The sequence below is a fragment of the Nyctereutes procyonoides genome, unplaced genomic scaffold (assembly GCF_905146905.1).
Source record: "Nyctereutes procyonoides isolate TBG_1078 unplaced genomic scaffold, NYPRO_anot_genome, whole genome shotgun sequence".
Lineage (NCBI taxonomy): Eukaryota > Metazoa > Chordata > Mammalia > Carnivora > Canidae > Nyctereutes > Nyctereutes procyonoides.
The window spans coordinates 15,887,374-15,907,829 of NW_026575137.1; positions in this window are offsets into that span (position 1 = coordinate 15,887,374).

Below are 20,456 nucleotides of genomic sequence, written 5' to 3' on the forward strand. Positions count from 1 at the left end.
GAGGCAACCGACTCTTGATTTTGGCTCAGATCATGTTCTCAGGGTTGTGAGATCCAGCCCTGCCTTGGGCTCCATGCTAAGCGTGGAGACTGTTCCAGATTCTCTGTCTCTCCCTCTGCCCCTCCTCTCCTGCTCACTCTTGCTCTCTCTTTCAAAAATAAAATAAAATAAAATAAAATCATATTTCTCTTCCCTACAAGCCAGCAATTGCACTACCAGGTATTTATCCAAAGGATACAAGCGTAGTAATTCGAAGGGGCATTTGCACCCTGATGTTTACAGCAGCAATGTCCACAATAACCAAACTATGGATAGAGCTCAGATGTCCATCGACAGATGAATGGATAAAAAAGATGTGGTATATATATGTGCAATGGAAAATTACTCAGCCATCAAAAAGAATGAAATCTACCATTTGCAACAACATGGATGGAATCAAAGGGTATTATGCTAAGTGAAATAAGTCAGTCAGAGAAAGATAAATACCATATGATCTCACTCATATGTGGAATTTAAGAAACAAAATAGATGAATATAGGAGAAGAGAGGAAAAATAAAATAAGAAGAAAACAGAGAGGGAGGCAAACCGTAAGAGACTCTTAACTATAGGGAACAAATTGAGGGTGGCTGGAAGGGAGGTGATTGGGGGATGGGGTAAGTGGGTGATGGGCATTAAGGAGGGCACTTGATGTGATAACCACTGGTTGTTCTATGCAACTGATTAATTGCTGAATTCTACCTCTGAAGCTGATAATACTATATATATATATATATATATATATATATATATATATATTTTATGTATTTATTCATGAGAGACACAGAGAGAGAGAGAGAGGCAGAGACACAGGCAGAGGGAGAAGCAGGCTCCACGCAGGGAGCCCGATGTGGGACTCGATGTCAGGTCTCCAGGATCAGGCTCTGGGCTGAAGGCGGTGCTAAATCACTGAGCCACCTGGGCTGCCCACAATATATGTTAATTAAATTGAATTTAAATAACAAATTTTCAGAAGTCATATGTCTCTTAACATTGTTCTAGAGGAAATATGGTATATGGTGCATAGTTAACAGAATGATTGTTCTTCAATAAAAGAAGGTGAAATCAACATGTACTAAAGTACTTGTGCCATGAACCATGTCATGCGCTCTTTATCCTGCAGGATTGTACAGTGCGGTGGGTATTCAGTTCCATTTTACAGATGAGGAAACTGAAGCTCAGGTTTCCACAGCTCATCCATGGGAGGGGCGGACTGGGAAACCAGGTCTCTCTTCAGCAGGGCCGTGCTTCCTCTAGTTCCCTTTACCATCAGACATAGAATCCATTATCATTTTCTTCCTACAGTTCTTATTTATGAGCTGTAAAGGCCAAAGCAAATTTAAAAATAAATAAACTTGTGGCTTCTTATTTTAAAAGGAAGCGTATTTCCGAAGAATTCAAGAAAGGAAACGTGATCTGAAGTCGACGCTTGCGGGGTAAGGCTGGGCCACAGATCGCTGTGATGGGCCTCCCGTCCAGGGTGGAAGCTGATACATGTCTGCGCCTCCTCTTTATGTGCATGATTTCACTGTTTCGCTTTGGTCAGCAGGTGGCAATATTGTGTCACAAGGAACATTTAATGTTCTTTAGAGATGAGGTAACCGGTGGCTCTATTTTCACGTCAATAACTGTATGCTGTACCCACTAAAATAGTGGGTTCTGAATTGATCTCTTGAATCCTATCTCTTCCCATGAAGAAGGCAGTACAAGTATTTCAGGCAGCTTCTTTGCAGCGGTGCTTGGATGTCCCGTTGCTTGCCCTCAGACCTCGGTGAGGAATGGAACCAACATTCTTAAACCCTTTCCAGAGAGCCACTGGACTTGATGGTGAACTCTTGACATCTGGAAGCAGGTGCTAGTCACAGGGCTCAGAGTCACCTAATGGAAAGGGAGTGATGATGGAGATTATACTAACATCTCATTTCTTTAGAGATCCCCCAATCCAATAATAATTTCAGTTGTTAAGATCCCTTTCTAAAAGTGAAGCAAGGTCAGGGATGGGGGGCATTTACGCCAACAAAATGGTTGCAAATTCCTGTGATGTATTCCCGGGAGGGACACTGAGCTCCTTACTAGGAGCTGATTACTCTTAGTTCGGACAGAATTCTCATCTGGCTGTTTCGTTTTCCCATACGTAGCAGAGTTGGGAAAGGGAAGCATCATTGAGGGCAGGTGCAAGACCGCCTCGGGTTCAGAGGTCAAGAGCAGTAGGTCTGGTAACAGAAAGAGGCAAAGAGCAAAAATGAGACTCAAGACCTGGGACTGCAGGGCTGGGACAGCCCCAGGGGTGTCACCGACACAGGGCTCAGCCCAGTTATAAGGGCCCCGAGCCACCCATCTGAACAAGACTTGTATCTGCAGTGCTCCATTTCATAAGGCACGTAAGTGGGCAATGAGATCGGGATGAAGAGATTTCTATCCAAGTGGGAGAAAAAAATGGTTTGCTGCAAAGAGTAGCTTCAGCGGCTGGCAGATGAGCTCCTCACCCAGCGAGAGGCAATGTGAGCGCCTGGGCTCTGGAGGCAGACAGACCTGGGCACAGACCCGAGCCCAGACATGTTAAAGGAGCACTAGCAGGCTGCTCAAGCTTCTTAAGCCTTGGTTTCCTCATCTATAAAATGTGGATTAGTGGGTTTTGGTGAGCAAGCAAAGTGCTAAGCCCAGGTTGGGCATACATCAACTCCAGCTATCATTTTTTATTCCAGGTAAGCCAAAGCGTAAATGTATGGTCATGACCTCCACCACTGTTGGGATCCCTAGGACCACAGACACAGCTAGGATTGCCCCTTTCCTGGACAGGCGTTGGACTGGGTCCAACACCTGGGCTCAGGGTTCTGGCTGTAGCCCACAGGATACCATACTCTGTGCTTGCTGCGAAGTGTGGCCAGCAGGCATACCCCACCTCTGTAATTCGGAATCCCCAGCCATAGGGCTACTCCACCCCCTGCATCCTTAGCCACTTTCAGTGTTGCTTCTACCTTGTGCCCAGACACGGTCATTCCACCAGCAAGGTCATCACTGGGGCCCAGCACTGCAGTGGCCCTCTCTTATGGCTTCCAGCAGAGCCTCAGCAAAGCCAGTATTTCAAGACTGAGCCCGGCCTCATGGACAGCACTGACCATGGATGAGTCCTCCCAACCCAGGTAATCCCTGACAGGCTGGACCCTATCCCCTTCTTTATGTGACATTCTCATCCCCCATATCACCCCTCTTTGCTGCCCCCAGAAAAGTATTTTAGCACCTGGTGGGTTTGATGATAGCTCAGGGTCCCCACACTGGATTGCAAAGTAGCTGCCTGGGTGTGCCTGGTTCCCAGACCTACTCTGTATTCATTTCTTGTGGCTGCTGTTACAAAGTACCATAAACTGGGTGGCTTAAGTTAATAGAAATTTATTCCTTTACAGTTTGGAGGCGAGAAATCTGAAATCAAGGTGTCGGCAGGACCATGCTCCCTCTGAAGATTCTAGAGGAGAATCTTCCAGCTTCTGGTGGCTCTAGACATTCCTTAGCTTGTGTCTGCATCGCTCCAACTTCTGCCATCACTGTCACATGGCCTTCTGCCTTTCTGTGTCTTCTCTTCTAAGGACACATGTCACTGGATACAGGGTCCATCAGAATAATCCAGGATGATTTCATCTCCAGATCTTTAACTTAACAACATCTGCAAAAACCTTTTTCCAAAGAAGGTCACATTTGCAGGTACCATATCTTTTGGGGGCCACCATTCAACCCAGTACACACTCCATGCCTTGATGACCACTGCAGGTGCAGGGAGAGCAGTGGAGGATGACTCTGGAGTCTCTAGCTTGGGTTTACCCAGGTTCTTATATTAATCCATTTGAGGGGCCTACTCACCTTGCCCCTCCAACCTCCCTCTTTCTTCTTATTCCCATGCTCTCCACGAATCTGGGCCATGTCCATGCATGCTAACTCCTGATTGGAAAGGTCTCAGCATCTCAAGATCTGCCCATAGGAGACACTGTGGTCCCCATGCTCATGCCACACAGGATCCCCAAAGCAGGCCCCAGTGAGTTCCACTAGGAGAGCCCTAGCATCCCTCTGCATTCTTACCTTCAACCTACAAACCCGACTATAGCCCCAGTATTCTTCCTTGGATGTTGACATCACACCAAGAGCATTTAATTGCAGCCTCACCAGGCTCTGTGTTCTAAACTGCCTCCACCTACTGAAAGTCCATCACACACACACACACACCACACACACACACACACACACACACACACCCAAAGCAATGGCTCAATTTAAAGACAAGTACCATTAATCCCCAAAGGTATTCCAAAAAGATTATATCTGAAAGGGACTTTTGGAAATTGGCATCTATTTTCCTATGGATTTTCAATATTCTAGCAATGATCTACATTTCCTCTCTCATCACTTGTCTCATAATTTAAATGTTTCTGTACCACTCCAAGTTGTAATTTGTAAATGTTAAAGTGAACATTTAAAAGTCATGTGTGAGATGGGACCACTCTTCAATGGGCAGGACTGTCACAGACATTGAAACATTGTTTCCCTTGAAGGCCAGCAGCGCCTCCTCATCAGTGATAACCCAGAGCACCTCCAAAGAGCAGAATGGGCCAGGACAGTGGGCCTGGTAACCAGAACCTCCTTTCTCAGAGGGAAGCAGGGGAGCCTTCCCAGTGGGGCTGCCACGCAGAGTGCTTGGGAGCACCTTGGCTTGTCTAGGTTCCTCTGAAATTTTTTCTTAGTTCCATTTCTTTTCTTTTTAAGATTTTATTTATTTATTCATGACAGAGAGAGAGACTCTGCAGAGACACAGGCAGAGGGAGAAGCAGGCTCCATGCAGGGAGCCCAACGTGGGACTCGATCCCGGGTCTCCAGGATCACACCCCAGGCCGAAGGTGACCCCAAACCACTGGGCCACTGGTGCTTCCCCTCAGTTCCATTTCTAAGAGTACTCCCTACCTTAAAATAACAGCAGATCTGGATTCTCTGACATAAATCTTGAAACCTTTAGTTGGTTTCACCAATGGGTGCTGGATAGAGTCCAGGTTTCAATCTTACTAACATTCAAAAATTTGAAGACCTGCCGATCTTCATGTCTCTATGTGGAAATTTACCTATATGCAAACAACCATATCTACAGAGCCCAACCAAATGCAAAGCAACCCTTCAGCTCTGTGAAAGGATTGGTAGCCTTTGGGAGAGTTGGATAAACAGAATCAACAGATCCTTGCCAGAGGGGGAACTGCTGGCTGCTCTCTTTCTAACTCCATGAAACAAAAATATCTAGTGGGGACCTCGGAGGTCCTTAGTTTTGCTTATTGGGCTTTCCTGTGTGCAGCAGACTTCACATCTGCATTGCTAATTATCTGCATTCCCAGGGGGCCTGTATTCCTCTGGGGTTTGGGGTTTTTACCCTTTGGAGCAAGATTACCGGGCCACCAGCAGCCAGGTACTCTCCACTCTCCACTTGGAGCCTGCTTCCCCCTGGCCTTGCTCAGCCAGCACAGAACTCCCGGAAGTTGTAACCAGAGGAGGAGGAGGAGGAGGAGGAGATGGAGCTCTTTCCTGATGGGTAAATATTGACTTGTGGTTTTGTATCATGGCAATCAAGGCCTTGCTTGCCCTGGCCCTCCCACACTCTGGACTCCTACTCCTTCCATACACTGCCCCCACCATTCAATGGCACAAATGATTAGATTTCCCATAACCTGAAAAATAAGCATTAAAAAGGCTCTATTTTGTTCATTCGGGTCCTTATATCTTGGATTGTCTTTCTTCTGCTTCTCTGTCTGGTAGAAGCTTCCTCCTACTTCCAGGCCTTGGAGAAACCTTGCTGGCTCAGCCTGACGCTCTACCCCACACAGCAGCACTTCATACCTCGCCTACCTGGGACCAGGTGGCCCACTAGCTTTGAGCCGCCTGCCTTTGGGAGTCACTGTTAGCTGTTCCTCACATGTGCTTTCTTACCATCCAGACAAACATCTCCTCGAAGCCCTGTCTCTGTAACATAATGGCCCCTTGCTATCAGGCAAGGTGGGAGCTTCTGGAGGGCCAGACCATGTTTCTGTGTGATTGCTTATTTTTGTGGCCTCCGATCCTGGGCACAAGAAGTAGCATAGGCAAAACACATTCAGTTCAAGCTGATTGAATTAATTAGAATTTCAAAGCCAAAGACAAAATAATTTACTTCAGAGATTATCACATGTCCAGAGAGGCAAAGCGGTTTGAATCTACTCACCATCAAGTTATGATGGAGGAAAGACTAAGCCAAGTGTCATGAATGAATGTTTCCGGAATACTTGCCTTTTGTTTAACACTCTACACAGCATCATGGGGTCAAAAGAGAAACAAGATACTATTTTATTGAACTGACATTTATAGACTAATTTAGAGAAGTTTGATTTTATATTATTGTTTTCTGTTTATTATTGTTTTCTGAAATTTTCTCTTATATTGCTCATTTAAAAATTTTCTGTTTATTGTTTTCCACATTTCTTCTACAATTTCTTAATATATACATTTTTTGCTTGTGATGGTAAAACAAGATGTTCTTTCTATTATATTTCCCAGCTGGTGATTGTTTATTCATATTCAAACTATTAATTTGTATACTTTAATGAAATCACTACCTCTTAAAACTCTCTTTAGTTCCCAAATTTTGGAGTAAGCATCTTTACCCCTCTAAAAATATAACCACATTCATTAGTAAGTCGTGGTCACTTTACTTTCCAATATCTGTATTTCTTGTTTCTTTTTCTAACTCCATTGGAGGGTGCTTCTGGAACTCTGTTAAGCAACAATGGGAAAGTGAGCACACCATCTAATTCTTGATTTTCATGTAGTGCTTTCTTTTGGTTTGTGGGAAGACCTGTGGTTGAGTCAAGATCAGGCCCTCTCAACTCTATTCTAGGCCATGCTGAAAAACTAAACTTCGGTAAAGGAATTTCTCCATGAACTCTGTCACCTCACAGGAGCTGTGCACTGGAGTTTGAGGTCAACTCAGTAATAAAGTATTTGTTGTCTTGCTTTGTTTACCAAGTGTGTTTCTCTTTGTCAGTCTCTGTAGAGGTGAATAATGTGAAAAGGGTAGTGCCTGAGACCGCATTTCAGCTTCCTGGTCTCCCTGCCAAGCAATTTCCCACCCCGTTATGCATTTCCATTAATATATTTTTCACTTGTTAACTATAACTCATTTACCATTTGACATTTGTAACTTATATATGTTTATTCAAATAGCCTGATTTTCTTCCCCAGTATCATGTTTTTAAAGTTCTGGGACCAAGTTGCATTTCCTCATATAGACCCAGGCCCCAGTATGAAGTCCTGCATGCAGAAGACCCCAGATAAATAATTAACTGAAGTTAATTATGTGAGGGTACTTTGAAATTAGGAAAGTTTATGTAAAACTTGAAGATCTTAATAACAATGAGAATGGTCAGTTTAGTTACCTCTCAGTGTTGTTTCCAGAATAAAATGAGATAAATGAAAAGGAGAGTATCTTGAGTATTTGTAACATTGCTAAGGCTGATTTTCCACTCCACCTACTGTGTTGTAATGAAATGATGATTCTTGTTTGTCTTCTTCCTTTTTTTTTTTTTTTAAGATTGTATTTATTTATTCCTGAGGCACACACAGAGAGAGAGAGAGAGAGGCAGACACACAGGCAGAGGGAGAAGCAGGCTCCCTTCAAGGAGCCTGATGTGGGACTCCATCCTAGGATCCCGGGATTACGACCTGAGCCAAAGGCAGATGCTCAACCACTGAGCTACCCAGGCATCTCTTTGTTTGTCTTCTTGACTAGACCATAAACTTCTTAGGACAGGACCAAATCTTATTCATCCTTGAATTCCTGGTATCCACCCCAGGTCTTGGCATAGAGTAAGTACACAACATTTGTGGAAGTGAATAGAACAGCAAAAGGTCTTATTCTGATATGGGGCCAGTTGTGCTCTTGGTCTGAGGGTCACATGAGACACGGCTCTAATTCTAAATGGCCACAACAGACCAACCACCAAAAATGGGACCCAGCTCTGGAGATCTGCCAGTGCCTTGGAGCTCCCCACCTTTGGTTTCTGATGGTTTGTCTGGTAATTAATCACATGGCGCTTGGAGCTATTTCTTCTTCAGTTAAATGCTATTAAATTATTTTATAATTTGGGTTTTAATCTCATACATTTAGGTCATTTCCTAATTAGATGGCATTCAACTTGGGGAAAAGTATATTATTATATCTGTTAAAGATTCCTGCACTCCTGGTACAAAATATTGTCCCTGGCCCTGACCCAAGCTCATCAAAAAGTCTTTTTTTCTCCCTTCTATTTTTGGACTGATCTTTTTACTTCCTCAGCTAGATTCTTTTTATACTTTTAAAATCCAAAATCTTTTTTTTCCTACCCTTTAGATTCCTGGATCACTCAGTGAGAACAATAATTGCTATTTATAGAGGGATTACCATATGCCAAACACTGTACGGAGCACTTGACATAGAGAAGGTATCACGACACATGCTTTGCAGATGAGGATATACTTGGAAATTACCTTACTCTATTCTGCTCGAGTAGGGCAAGACAGTCTGGCAGCCTATATTTCAGGATGCATGCAAGGTCCCCATAGAGAGCACTGAGGATGGGTTGCACTTCTTGAAATGAAGAATAACGTGACAATATTAAATAATTGTTAAATTGCTCAGGTGACTTAGAAGCATTTTGAAAACTGGGTGTCATAAGTGCCAAGGCATACAGTTTTCCAAGGTGCAAACTATGGCTTGGGAGTTTTGAAAGAGCATTTGCTGCTTTGGCTCTGCCTTTGTGAAGACCTTATTTGAAAACCGTATTCTATGTGAGACCTCATCACGAAAGCATATTTCAAGGACCTTGGAGAGGTCCTAGGAGAGTGGACCAAAGTGACTTTACAAACACCCGGGAGCCTGACTGGAAAAGGCCTACCAGGGGCTTGCATTGACCTGGATGGGAACAGTAGGTGCTGAACTTTTTAAATCATGTCTCTTATCAGTAATACTAAATAAACATTTGTGCCCATGCCTTTGTATCTGTATATTATTTTAAAACTAACCATATACAACTATACCATTATATTATGTATGGTATAAAATACACAGAAGAAAGGATTAAAAAAAGATTTTATTTGTTTATTTGACACAGAGAGAGAGACAGAGAGAGTACAAGCAGGTGGAATGGCAGGCAGAGGAAGAGGGAGATGCAGCTTCCCCGTGGAGCAGGGAACCAATCAATGTGGGCTTGATCCCAGGACCTTGGGATCATGACCTGAGCCAAAGGGAGACGTTTAACCAACTAACCCACCAAGGTGCCCCCCCCCAAAAAAGGGATATTTTTAAAGGACAAGAGAAAAGGAAAAAAAATAATATTTCAACAATGATTTAAATGATCTATGAATACCAAATTACCGAAAACTGTATGACTAAAAGTCCATTCTTAGTAGCAAGTTCTTCTTATTATTTAAAAATTGTATTTCAATACTTAAGCCTAAAGTCAGTTGATTTTAATACCAGGTTTTAATGGATGTCCTAGGTTTAAATGGTACCTCATAAATATATACAAAGCCAAGTGCAAGAATAAATCTTTGGCCACATTTACTGAATCATAATATTTGTTTTTCAATATGTTTACATTATCTACTATATAGAAAAGAAAACAAAAGTGCAGGGAAATACAGAACTTTCCAAAGCCCCCAGCTAGGGCCAGAGCCCCAGTCTCTTGACACCCAGGACAGCACTCCTCCCATACTCAAAGGAAAAACATTTCCCACCCAATGACATCTTTGCTTTACAAATACTGTCATGTCATTTCATCTGTATATGTTTGGGGTTGTGTCCCTCCAAATAATTACAGGGCTTTTTTTTTCAAGGCAAGAACTATGTCTCTATATTGTATTCCCCTGGTACTCAGGGGACAGTGGTAAGAAAAAAGGAAAGAGGTAAAGGAATCTGCTTTCACATCTTCAAACGGAGCAGCTCCACTAGCTGGGGATACCAGAATATGAATGTCCTCCTCCTGGAAAAATGATTTACTTTTTGTAGCACAGATGCTTTTTTCTACCTTGGCTTTTCCCATCTGTTCCTGGCACCCTGGACCCAGGATGTAATGATCAGGGGTTAAGCTAACTTTACTTACCTTTTCAATCATAAATGTTGAGCCAGTTTTTTCCTTGTTTGCAATGGCTTATTAAATTGCACATCGATTAATTAAGCACTACAAGCACTTCAAGTAGCAGATTTAAAAGAATCATTTATTCAAGTAAAATCTCAGCAACAGGATTAACCAGGACCTAGCCTGCTCCTGAGGGAAACTTGCAAAATCTTCTTTGGTGTGTCTCCCATTTCCTGATATATTTCTTCTTATTCCTCATGGCACATTGTTTCTCAAAACACATGAAATTATATCTAGATATTTCCCACTGGACTCCTGGGAATAAGTGTCAGGTAAGACCAAGCTATCTCTTAAGAGAGAAAAGAATATAGGGTTAAGTTCTCCTGGTAGGATTTGCAGGGTTCCAATGCCATTTCAGTCCAACAAAACCGAACTGGAGCCCTATGGTAGAAATATATTGTTTTGTTTGCCTAGCACTCATGTAAGCTTCCAGTAAATTCATGTTTCCCTCCTCACCTCTTTTGGGGAAATTGATCCTCCTTCCCTACTTCAATTGTGCAGTTCTATCCATGGCTGCCAATCATGATGTCCCACTCTACTTACATTAGGACTAGAGATGGGATATAGGCCATGCTAAGGAGACACCTTCACTATGCCAAGGAGACTTTTTAAGATTGAATGTCTTTGGTGATGGAGGGGCCCTGCTTTCTCCATTGCCCAGGTTGGGAAGATATGAGAGAGTGTATACAGCAGCCATGGTTCCTCTGTGTGGAATGAGTCCATCTGCCTTTAGAAGAGAAGAAGAGCTTATAAGAGTACAGAGAAGCAAAAATGAGAGTGGAAAGACAGTCTTCTTTAGCTATAGCTTTCCTTGTTACATAAACTCTAAATTGCCCCTTTTGCTTAAACTAGTTGCACTGAGTTTCTGTTACTTATAATCAAAACTCTCCTGATTAGGACAACTCTCCCTTAGTGGGTGCCTGGTTTTGTTCCCAGTGTTCAGGCAACAAAGAGGAGTATGATTCTGTATCTGTTTTCAAGGAGCTCAGAACCTATCTGGAGAGGAGAGGAGAGGAGAGGAAATTATATCAACAAACAACAACTGCAAGACAATGTGATGGCCGCCAGAATAGAAGGAATGAGTATAGCCATAGATTTAGGGGAAAGAATTCAGGAAATGTTAAAACTAAAGATGGAAGGTTAAACCTTCAAGTCTCTGGAGTCAAAGCAGATAAAGGCCCAGTCGGATGGGCATTTGTATCCAGTCCTTTTCCCTTGCTAACTGGGCAATCTGCTCACCTTCTCAGTGCCTCAGTTGCTTCTGTAAAATGGAGACAAACATCATATCTACCTCATGGGTTGCATTTTCTATGATGCTGGCTGCTTGCTTTCTCTGGGGAACGAGTGGGACAGAAGAGTCAATAAAGTCCTTAAATAAGGCACCCCAGTCCAGGAGAGTTGCCCTTCTGTCTAAAGGACTATCCTGGTTGGCCAAGTCGACAGTGGGACTGGTCCCTCCCCCTTCCTGCTCACCAGGAAAAGAAGATGTGGAACTGTGGCACGGTCATCAGGGAGCTGGCTCTAGCAAGCCAGAGGCAGGCTGGAGCAGCTTACTAGACAGATTATGCACATCTCTTCCTAATTCAGTGTTCAGTGATCTCGAGTTGGTAGCTTAAAATCAGCCATGGTAGGTTTATTTACACCAATAGAATTAGCAAATCCAAAGCTTTCCTGTTTAGAGAGCTTGTTGTTAAAATGTTTACCAGCACACCTTGGCTGAAGCCCTGAGAGCTGAGACCAGGGCGGGTTAGGAGATGAGGGATGACAGGCCTTCAGCCACGGTTTAGTTGGTCATGTTGCAGGAGAAAATCCAACAGAAGGACTGGTCTGGTGAACTGTTCAGAAAAGCACGAACCAGCAGCTTGGCTGACCTTCTAGGCTCAGGGTGAGATAGATTGGTTAAGTAGCCTTTCTTCTTCCACCCAGCTGTTTAGGAGAAGGAAAACACTTGTTCTTTTAGATGCGGGTCTGACCTATGTTGAGAACTAAAAAAGATGTCAGCAGGTATTCCAGAGTAGAAATAGGTTGCACACCACCCTCAGCCCCCACTTTTTAAAATGAAAACCATATGGTCCCCTTTGATATTAATTACTAGTTTTGAATGAAAAAAAAAGGAAATTAGACAAAGAACTAATTTTACTTGAAAAAGAAAACCTTAGTCAGAAGTGATATAGAAAGAAAGGCTTGCATAGTATTTTTTATATGTCCTTATCATGTTGGGAAGGTGTGTCCTCAATTTTCCACTGGACTTCGCATGTGTTTATATATCCTAGCAGAATGTATAGATGGAAACCATTGTGAATAATAAAGCGCCGTCACCCTTGATGAATTTGGATGGATGGAATATCTGCTCTTTAAAGGTAAATGTTGAGAAATCCAGAGCCAAATGTGTATCGGATAGTCTGTCCTCACCGTTATAACCTCTGCTGGTTTGAAGTCTCAGTGTGCTGCTTCCATTCCAGCTGACATTATCTGAACCAAACAGAGAGGATGATGGATTGAATCACTTAGCAAAATGACATGGACAAAGTAATACCCAGAAGTGTATTTTTCTCTCTGCAAAAATGAAATGATTTCTTTTTTCTTCTTTCAAGACTAATATCCAGTTTCTAGACTCATTAAGCTGTCATTTTTAAAAATCCTAAATTGACATTTCTGGTCACATCAATCGTAGTCGCATTGAAAATTGTGAATACTGGGATGCCTGGGTGGCTCAGTGGTTGGGCATTTGCCTTTGGCTCACTCGATCATGGTCCCAAGATCGAGTCCTGCATCGGGCTCCCCACAGGGAGCCTGCTTCTCCCTCTGCCTGTGTCTCTGCCACTGTCTCTGTGTCTCTCATGAATAAATAAATAAAATCTTAAAAAAAAAAAAAGAAAATTGTGAATACTAAAAAAAAAAAAAAACAGTTACATAAAATTCCCACTTCAGAAATGTCTGGAGATTCTTTTTTATTTCTGTGTGAATATGTATGCAGAAGAGTATGCACAGCTATGGGAAGTGTGAGAAATAGGTAGCAGTTAATTAAATGTATTCTGGATATTTGGGGTAAACATTCTAGGTTTACTCAACATTTAGGCATCTGCCATCTTTGTGGACTACAGCTAATATTGTTCTCTGGAGAAGAAAGCTCCAAACCCCAGAACTTATTAAATGCTAAATACCTTGTCGAGGAAAGCTTGAAGCTAAAAATGTCAACTCTAAAATGTCAGAAAATTCTGAAGTTCTCATGGCAATGTTAATTTGCTCTTCTCATAAGACATTTTGATGTTAGTAAGAATATTATTAACATATGAGGAAAATGCATCTCCTTCTGAATCATGTTGAGTAAGCTCCTCTTAATTAACCTACAAGATTCCTCCATTTCCTGGCTGGACTCAAAAAAGACTATCTTGGTGCTGTGGAACAAGAAGTAGAAATGGGTAGAATCTATGGATGGTAAGCATCAAGAGGAGAGAAATGTTCTTGGAAAGGCTCTGAGTTCAAAAGGGCCATGGCCAGCTGCACACTATTTTATCATGACGCAAGTTAATGGCAATTGAATTTTATGCCAGCCCCATCCAAGGAGAAGAAGGTGGCCCTGGGACTTGGGAGGGCTTGGAATCCAGGGAGAGTCACACAATGATGGGGCTTTGGATCCCCAAGCCCACAGTCTTCTTGGGTGAGCGAAAGCTCAAAGCTTTGGCCAAAGTGTCCTTAATCCCTGAATGGTTCCTGAAGCTACAGCCAATGTCATTGGTTTCAGATCTATTCTTTTGTCCTGCTTTCCAGTAGATCATGAATATAAAACTGTTGAAAACGGCACTCCAATCAAGGAAAAAATCTAAAATAAATCTCTGAGATCATTTGATGCAAGTATCTCAAAATTGACCCTGGGCAGGGTAAGTGCTCAAGGCACCAGGATTGAGACCATGTTAGAGCCCTGGCCCTTGCTAGCTAACTGTATGATCCTGGACACATCATTTAAATCTCTGACTTGGACCTCATGTAAAATAGAGCAATACATATTCCATATTTCGTATGTGTGTCTCTGTGTGTAGTGTGTCAAATCAAATGAAATAATGAATTATAAATACTTCATCAAGGACCCGGCCTAAGATATTATGATTTATTTACTTAGATTCTCTCCTTCTCCCACTCCATGTCCCCATCTCCCTGGCTAAATAAACATGTTGTTCTAAAAAGGATTTAAAAGGGGATGCTTTATACATACTCTTTACTTCTTTCTCTTCCTAACCAAATTCTTTATTTATCTATGTACCTGGGGCTTCTTGTTTGGTGAGAACAAGCAATGTTGTTAAAGTGATGTACAATTGGTTAACGTTCCTTGCACTAAGATATCCCCACTGCCACATCGGTATCTGTTCCACCTGTGAAGAATTTTGATTGGAATCAAGTCCAACCAGGTATCAGTGGTGGCTCAAGGTATATTCCCTCCTCCCCCTTTTTTTCTGAGCAATAGTAAAGTTTATTGAATGATAGCATACAAAGTTCCCAAAGAGAGAGGGGACCCAACAAGGTTGCCTCAAGGTATATTCCTTAGAAAACAAATCTGAAGCACTCCATAAACCAACACAATGATTCTCCACTGTGGCTGCACATCTTGTTCCCTGGAGATCTCTAAAAATACCAATGCCCATAAGAATCAAGAGCCTTTAAAAATTTCATACCATTGGACTTGGAAATTACACTTTTAGGAATCAATCTACTCTAAGGAGACATGTGAACAAAGACATATGGGCAAAGCATCTCATGCATTTTTTTAAAAAGCATCTTCAAAGTCTAATTAAATGAATGGAGAACAGTTACATAAAATATAATGTACCTAAAAGCAATAGCAGATCTGTTAAATGACACTTACGTTGTGCTATCAGAAGTCAGGATATCATTATCCTTGGGGTAAGGATAGTGACTGGGAGGTTATAGAGGAGGTAAAAAGGGGACTTACTGGCTGTTGGCAATATTGGATCTCTTCACCTGGTTTGCTGGTTATGCAAGTTGAATTGCTAGAGAGAAATGCACTTTCTAGATGTATGTTATACTTCAATAAAAATTTAACTTAAAAAAATACTAATGCCTGCGTTTTACCTCCAGGGGTTTTTTTTCAATGCCTTGGGATCGACCTGGGCATCAGAATTTGTTATGCCTTCTCAGTGAATTTTAACACTCAGCCAAGATTGAGAGCCACTGACGAGGTTCATTTCGAGCTTTCTCACACACAGCTTGCAGAGAACAGTGTAGAAGTAGGCATCATGGACTGGTATATTCATTCTTCACACAACCTATGCCATCCCTTCAGTATTTTAACATAGAATCATTCCCATCACATGGTGACCTGGGCCAGGTATAGTATAGTATGTCAGTCCATGCTTTGTGCCTCTCATCAGTGGCAGGTAAGGGAGATGGCATCCCTGGGTCTTCGTTTCAGCCCCTGCCAGAATGAGTGCATGGCCTGGTCTTTCTGCCCATGGAGCCGGTGGGTGGGTGCTTCCACGATGAGACCATAGGGATCACCAGGAGGGCCTCCCCAACGCACACATGCAAAGTATTTCTCCCTGTAGTTTCCTAAAGGCAGGATTTAAATTCCTGCCAACAAGTGAGAACTTTAAATTTTAAATGCCAACTGACCCTGGCAGGTTATATGTAGACTATTGGCCATTTAAACCATATTAGTACAGGGATGCCTGGGTGGCTCAGTGGTTGAGCATCTGCCTTTGGTTCAGGTCAAGATCCCAGGGTCCTGGGATCGAGTCCCACCTCGGGCTCCCGACATGGAGCCTGCTTCTCCCTCTGCCTGTGTCTCTGCCTCTTTCTCTGTGTCTCTCATGAATAAATAAATAAAATATTTAAAAATAAATAAATAACTTCTCATGATCCACTTGTGTCTCAGCCCAGAAAACCCTCCTCAGTGTTCTGAGGTGAGAGACAGGTACATCACATGGAACAGCGCCCTGCCCTGATGGAATCTCTGTGTCCTCTGGAACCTGCCTGGTCTCCTTTCCTTCACTGCCTCCGAAATGTGAGATGTTGTGAAGTTAGGGCTAATTATGGGAACCATCCTACCCTCGCTTCTCCCCTTCAAAAACATTTCCAGTTTCTCATGATGGCACAGCTGCCTCTTGTGAATGTCATGACTCCTGGTATTCACTGGTATAACATCATGTCATTTATCACCTGTGAGACCATAACACATATTCCCAAAGTTTCTTAATTCGAATCTGCCCAAATTCTAAAGAACTCCCTTTTGTTTTAACATTTAGAGGCATTTTTAAGCACCTAGAGGGAAGGCAGAGGAGCAGTCTGGCAGGGGGCTGAGGCCCTGCTCTCCAGGGTGACCAGAACTGCTGCAAGCCACCTTCTTTCCCCACGGGTCCTCTTCCCACCTCAGAGCAATAATCTTAAAAGCTGTTTTCCGAGACTCTCTGACAGAGTGTTTTCTGCCTGTGTCTTTCCATTCCACTCTCTTCACCTGAGGCTTCTGTTTTAATCAGGTGACAGGACCCCAAGCCCCTCTCTGTGAGGAATCAGCAGCCAACATTTTCTCCCACGGGCAGAGGAGCCAGCACACCTGTGGATGCAGACAGCAACGCCCGCCCATCACCATCACCATCACCGAGATCCTCTGTCCCCTGCTCCACCCAGCTGTGCTCCTGACCCTAAAGGGGCTGCCATTTTGCAATGAGAGACGCTGAATAAACAAAGCACTGGCAGAGGAGGTTGGCTCAGACGTAATAGAGGATGTGTGCAGGCCTTCAGTGCTCCTCGGCTCACAAGCTTTAACCACTGTACAAACTGATTTAGAACACTAAAGCCTAACTGTTTGCTTAGTGCCTTTATTGACTCACTTCCCGCCTCTGAGGCAGGTGGCCTCGGCCAGCCACATTGTTCTGATCTGTTCTCCTCCGTGACACAGTGGCTCCCCGTTGAGTGTTCTTTTCTTTATTTCATTTTCTGGTCCTTGAAATGCTGGGCAATCAACTCACACTTACAGGTGGAGTGTTGCATTTTTAAAGAGGCATAATTCACTCTAGTGTGAATTTTCAGCTGTCAAATTGGGTTTGTGGCAAAATAGAGACTCATACTTTCCTCTTGGAAAGTGAAGGGCCCATTTCCCCTGTGACCATGAGCTGCGTTGTCCCTGTTCTGGTATATTAACTCTCTCTGACCCTGCTTGTTAATGGCCTTCAACGTGCCCTAATATATAACTAAGATGGGCCAGAAAGCTTCTGCCAGCCTCCCAAAGTGGCAACTTGAGAGAAAGAAACAGAATCGTTGTTCTCATTGTCTGTTGGAACAGTAATATCATTTATTCAGCATATATTTTGTGCAAAGTACTAAGCCTAGTTTTCTTGTTGTTTTTAGATACATTGGCCCCTTTGATCCTCACCATAAACCTTGTGCTGGGTATTATTGCTCTCTTTATCAGGTGGTGAAGCTGAAGACAGAATGGTTAAGTAGCTTGTCCATAGTCGCTCAACGTCCTGAGGCACAGCGGGAATTTGATCCTAAGTCTGTATGACTCCAAAGCCTAAGCTATTCCCTCTCTAGCACTCGACTGCTCATCTAGGAGAAAAATAAACCCATAAGACCCCAGGTCGCAGGCAGCATGCACATGGAGTGGTCCAGGGAGCTAGGCCTGCAGTGGCACCAGTGGGCTTGCTATGGTCCGGCCAGTCAGAGTCCGCCTGGCAACTTCCTGCAGTGGCACAGAGCTGACATCCTCTCTTTTCTGTGGCCAGAGCTGTCCTTGGACAACTTCCCCAAGCTTTCTTGTCAGAGAGCAGAGCTCATGTGTCACTTGATCTTGCCACCAGTAAAGGAAGCTGGGAAAAACACACATATTCACTCATTCACACACACACACACCGTGAACACACACAAGTACACTTGTGTGTTGCTCAAATATGTGCACATGCACATGTACTTATTCACAGACTCACACATGCACACACTTGGACATTCACACACATTTGCATGAACACACGTATATATGCAGATGTATGTATGCACACACTGATGCACACACACGTACAAATTCATCCAGATACATTTACACCCATCCACACACGTCTACCCTCAAAAGTTCACTTTCATACTCATTCACACTTCCACTTGCATATACTCACATATACACACACATCACACACACACACTCACAGATGCAGTCAAACCCCTCCACTTACATAAAGTCATACCTTCCCAATCACAAACATCCATTCACATACACATTCATACACACACACAGCCAAAATTCACATAGACACACAGGTATGTACACACTCACACACTCACTCACACACGTCTACCTCTTCCTTCTTGCATGAAAGCTGAGTACCTGGTGTGGTGCAAGCCAGGAGGCCGACAACCAGCATAATAAATTGGAAGAGGGTGGCACACTGTGGGATTTTGTGACTCTAAAGCCATTTGAAATCATTGGAGAGCTTACAGCAAGGGCACTGGCTTTGTTTTAAGGAAATGTGGTCTCTATCCTAACTTTATTTGCTTCCGGCTTTCATGAGTCAGGTTTTTGGCACCAGGCCCTTTGCTCAGAGTACCCACTTTGGAATCACACACTAGCTCTGCTACCTTGGGCGAGTTGCTTTGCTTCCCTCTGCCTCCATTGTCATCTGTAGAATGGAGATAATAACGGTACCTACTTCATGGAGTTAAGAGCACTACACAGGCTAGTACATGTGAAGTTCATGGGTGAAGGAAGGGCACATATTGTTCAGTAACAGTGGGCTATGAGTGGCCCAGATTTACTGTTTCATTAACAAGGGAGGATGGGTATCAAAAGCAGGCTTCAACTGAGATTTTGATATGGAAGCGAGGTCCAAGGAGAGATTTGCCAAGTTCTAAGCGCTTTCTGCCCTGGTGGCTGTGATCTATAAGTTCTTACACTTGAGAAAGCTTCAGGGCAGGGAAAAGCTATCTTTCCTCCTTCTCATTCTGAAGTGTCCTTGAGTCCCTTAGACCAGCTAGTGATAACTCAATCACCCGAGGCCAGAAAGGCGGCATCTCAGATTGCTGAAAAGCCCAGCTTTGCACCTTACTATCCTCATCCCCCTCCACCACCATGTCCTCCCTCTACCGCATCTCCACTTCCACCCTCAATTAAATTAATCCTTATCTTGTGAAAATTTTGTTAAACCCTTGGAGAAGGAGGCGCACAACAAAGAATTTTATTTTTGTGCTCAGCTCACTTGAAAGCAGCTAGAGTTTAAGAATTTGCACAATCAGCAGTCCAAGACATCTCCTCTTAAAAGTTACAGAAGAACGTAGAATTATTTTATTTAAGAGTAGTTAGACCAGTGACAAACTATGTTGTTTTATTTCTTTCCTTTGGTCAGATTCAGGATCATTTTACAAATCTTCCAAGTCTTCATTATCCTGATCACCTTTCTCTTCCTGTTTGTTCATCTCTTCATGGGCATCCCTCCTCCTTCCTCCTCTTTCCTCTCTCCCCCTCAGCAGTTTATTACTTTGGCAACAGCCACTCTGGATCATGCTTTCTCTTTCCTTCTTTGCTCTGTGATAGTCCACATCCTGGTTCTGTCCCCACAGGGAACTTCCAACCTGCCTGCCACCCAAGTAGGCCAATGCTTCATCAGAAAGGCCTTAGAATTGCCTTAGAATTCCAACTATTTTGTTATCAGAGCACTCATCTCATCAAAGGAATGACCCGAAAAAGGTTTGGCACAGAGATAAATGGAGATTTCCCAAGCAATTTTCCTTCGTAATTTGTTTTTTAAGTTTGCGCCCATGTTTACCAAATAATTTCTGTCTATGCCTAGAGACTAATTGGAATGATACTCGCTTAATGCTAATAATCATTGGGGAGGTGACTTAGGGTGATTTTATTTAATATATTGATTTCTGCTTTGCACTGTTCCATATCAATTGACTTAAAATGAAGAAAGAATTTAAAAACATATACATAGCAATACAGTAAAAGTTTTTTCAAATTCTTTAAAATGCACCATTTTTTTTTCTGCAGTAGTTTTTGAATATCTCATTCAGCTGGCCAACTAAGGAGTACTTTTTTCTGAGCTCTGTTCAAGATAGGTTTTGAGGTAAAAAGAAAGTTACTCTGGATATGGAACCAGCATTTTCCTTCATTTTGGAAGGCATGGTTGAATTATCAACTCAGAAAGCACTTATAAAACAAACCTATGGGGGCTCAGTTGGTAAAGCATGTGACTCTTGATCACAGGGTTGTAAGTTCAAGCCCCACACTCTGTAGA